The sequence below is a fragment of the Trachymyrmex septentrionalis genome, unplaced genomic scaffold (assembly GCF_001594115.1).
Source record: "Trachymyrmex septentrionalis isolate Tsep2-gDNA-1 unplaced genomic scaffold, Tsep1.0 scaffold16, whole genome shotgun sequence".
Lineage (NCBI taxonomy): Eukaryota > Metazoa > Arthropoda > Insecta > Hymenoptera > Formicidae > Trachymyrmex > Trachymyrmex septentrionalis.
Genome location: NW_017304758.1, coordinates 1,624,819 through 1,629,247, shown reverse-complemented (window position 1 = coordinate 1,629,247; position 4,429 = coordinate 1,624,819).

The window sequence follows — 4,429 nt, the reverse complement described above, 5'->3', positions numbered from 1 at the left end:
GCGGTCCTCTTTTCTTTGCAAGTACTCATCCGTTAAAAACTCGTGGGCTATTAATTTAGTAGTCCGTTTTTACAGATAAATATATATTTTAAATTTATTTTTTATTTTTATATCAAATTATTTTATTTAAGTATTTTTCGCTAATTATATTGCATTATGATAAGCGAATACGATAAAATAATTAGCAATCATACTGCATAATTTTTTTAATATTTTAATTTTTTTATACATTCAATAGTACAATAATAATTGTTAACAGTACAATTATAAATGTACAATTATAAATGCTGTTCAAAATATAATAAAAAATATATTATAGGAGCATAATTAAAAAAATTAGTAATGCGAGATTGTACGAAAACGTTGAAAATACATATAATAACAAATTTGTCTAAATCAATATTTAATAAAATATTGAGAAAAGCGGAATAAAGCGGAAAATTGATATATTAACAACATATTAATCAATTAGATCATATTTACTATTATTAACTTGCGATTATAAAACTTAATAATATTTAAAGTCATTAATATAAAAAGTCATTAATATATTTATAACAACATTTTCATTGCGTCCACGATCTTAATAATTTCATCATATCAAAGTTCTTCCGGCATGTGGTACGCTAGTTAATATCCGAACAAAGAAGAACAATCTTTATAGTGAAGAGCAAACTTAATATTCTGATTCTATATCAAATTCACAAAATCCATTCACAAAGAAAAGTTAAGCAATCTGTCAAATACCAGTGATCTTGTTACAGAAGGGTGTAAATCCCAAATCTTTCAGACTGCTCACGATAGTAATAATTTTGGTAGCTAATTACAATTATATATACTATTTTTATTGCATCTTTAATATAACATTAAAATTTGCAAGAAAATATGTTCTGCCACATATTACTAAAAATCATCAAAATAAATGGATAGAATAATTTCCTTATGGAATAGTGGTTACAAAGGAATACATTTAATAATAATAAAATACATGCGTATTGTAATTTTTTGTATGTATGGATACAAAAATTTCTTGGGTACCAACTGATCGAGATAAATCGAACCTGATAATAACGAGATTTTAAAGAATTATACTTTTATATCAACAAATTTATTATATAAAATTTAACAATTTTTAATTTACTGTATTATACACAATTTACTGTATTATATAAAAAATTTTAATTATTAATATCCCATTAATATTAGGGTCCCCATTCGACTTATCTCGAATTTTTTGTATCCACACATTTTTAACTAAATTGACGATTACATTGTTAAAGAATATAAAGCATTTTGGTAAAAATTAAATCAACAAAATTTCAATCAATAATTTAAATTAACAAAAATCAAAATCTGTTAAATATAATCTTATAATATCTGCATGTATTTTATTATAAATGTGTGTGTGTGTGTGTGTGTGTGTGTGTATTAAATAATTAATCCTAATAATATTATAAAATGGCGGGATGTCCAATACCTAAAAATAATTTTTAAAATAACAGTTAAAAAATTAAATATACACTTTTGTAACCATATTTTTGTTAAAGCAATTATAAAAAAATAAGCAAATTATTTATATAAAACTTAAATTTATTTACTTTATAATTTAAATTTAAACAAATAATCATTAGATATATATCCATATTAATCATGCAGTACTAAAATCCTATTGTCATTAATACAGTCTCTTATTAACATTATCGCTAGTGAAAGAACATTTAATAAAATTAAAAAAGCGACTAAAATTTATACCCTAAAATATACTACTGAATTAATTTTACAACTTGACTTTAAAATATAAAAGTAGCAATTGTTATTAAATCATTGATAAAATTATTACTTTTAGGAAGTGTCGAGAAAACCGGGGATTAATTCCGATCTTGTACAAAAATCTCGAACAAAACACTAAACTAGACTTGCGAATGGACTTTACAGAAAGTGACGAGGAATAACTCTCCATGATGAAAATAATTATGACTTTTTATCGACACAAACTACGAATTCACTGACATACATCTGACAGCGATGAGGTGTCTTTGCATATAATATCAAATAAGATTTCTTATATTATAATTCTGTAAAGTTAAAAATGCTAAAAAGCAAACAAGAAGCTAATATTTAATCATTATCTCAGTCAAAGCTCCAAACTTTACTTTATTTAATAAATTTGCATACTAAATACAAAGAAAAATTTATGATTATTTTAAACATTAAATTTTTAATTAGAAGTGACTCAAAATTATTAATGATTTTTTAATATTCAAAATTAAATTCAAATTTAAAAAAAGTTTTAAAATTAAATATTTATCAAACTCGTTAAATCAATAAAAAAATTTTTGTTATCATATGTTTCGTCGATTTCGTGTAATTTATATCAATAAAACAACAATAAATTTGATTTACTACAACAAGATAAATGCTACATATATTGAAAAGATATATTTAATACAGATATAAACATTCCAAACGTGTATATAATTTATTAGTAATTATTGCACAAATTACAAAAATAAACGATGGCATTTATCTGGATATAGTTTACATACATTTTATTAATACATTTCGTACCTAATATTATTATACATATATTTATTTATAACAAAATTAATTACAATATTAATGCGTTACACACTTTGTACATGTACAAAATTTTATAAGAAATTAAATTTAATTTCAGGGAAGCTGAAAATTCAATGAAATTTAAGATTTAATTATATATATTATAGTTTGGTTTATATATTTTTATATTTGATAAATAGAACGGAATGCTGATAATTAAATAAATTTTATTTAATTTTTAATTCCTCCTTTCTAATTAATAAGTATGTACATATGATGTCTATGTATCCCTACTTACATGTCACACAGTTTATTAGTTAGATTTATTATGTAATATCTTTTACTTTCATTATATTTATTTTTTTATTTTTAAAATAAAATTTAATTACCCGACCGCGACATTTATTTAGGTGTCATTTTATTTGTGATTTTTTTATTTCAAATAATTGTGTTTATCCCTACCTATCCATATTTGTCCTACCTATCCGTATTTTTATTTATTCGTGCCTATTTGCGCATCTTATCTTTGCAAATTATACTCGTGTATAATTTTTATCTACATGACTTTATTATGTGTATAATAACACCGCGAATATAATACGTTAATGATTATGTTTAGCAAAGAAACCAGCTTTGCAAATGTTGTAAAATTCTTCAATATGATTGGTTCTTGCTCTCAGTTCCTTATGGATTTAAATGTATAAGTTAACCATATTGAAGAATTTTATAACAGTTGCAAAGCTGCTTTCTCTACTGAAAGCAGCTAATATATAAATAATAATAATTAAAACTTTCAATCTTTAAAATACAAAAAAAAATTGACAAATAACAGGGCTAATAAGAGTTAGCGCGGATAATTAAGCAAAACTTTTGTATATTTTCTAATCTACTAAACTTGCGCTTGATTATCCGCGCTGACTCTCATTAATCCTGTTGTTTGTTGATTTTTTTTTTGTATTTTAAATAACTCTCAAAAAATATCAGAACTCGCAATTTACGAGCAAATTACCCTCCCGAATTCACCCTCCAATTTACCTTTTACAAACTTAAATTAAATTTATTGGTGTCACACACCAAACCTATCTCTCAATGAGCAGAATGTCTAAAATCGACGCATAAGACAATTTTAAGATATCTTTAAGAATTCTTTAAGAAACATCGTTAAGATATTATATAAAGAATTCTGAAAGATATCTTAAAGTTGTCTTATGCGTCGATTTTAGACATTCTGCTCATTGGGCTGGTAGAGATTCTCTTCTTTCTTCTAGCCAGATTAAACTCACCTTTTGTTGCTTCTGGCCAATATTCTGACTTCATAAGCCAGAAATCGACAATAAGGAGAAATACTCCATTTTCTGCCGACTAATATCGCCGGCAATAAGCGTAAGACTTTACGCTTTTGTAAGATGCGCGAAACACGAACGCGTCGCGAGGCCAACATATTAATAAAATTGACTAAATATTAATATAAACAATTAATAATAATAATAATAATAATAATTCTATTAATACACGAATATATAAATTTCGCGTTTATGCTGCTACTCGCATTTATTCAAAATAAAAAGTATAAATATTTGACTAAAAATAAATCTAAAATAAAGAAAAAAATTTCATGACATTTTTATTTCAAAAGAATCTCAAATATTATGAAATTAGATTAACTTTCTTAATGTAAATTTTATAATGTAATAAAAAAATTTTAATTTAAGAATATAAATGATCAAAAATTATTAAATCGATTATTATCCGATAAAATTCAAGGCCAATGTACGTATTTTTAACGATTCGAACGATTTGTTGCTTGAATTTCATCTCAAAACATGCGGAGATAAGAAATTCAGAATGATGTAAGATCCGAAAGGGATAA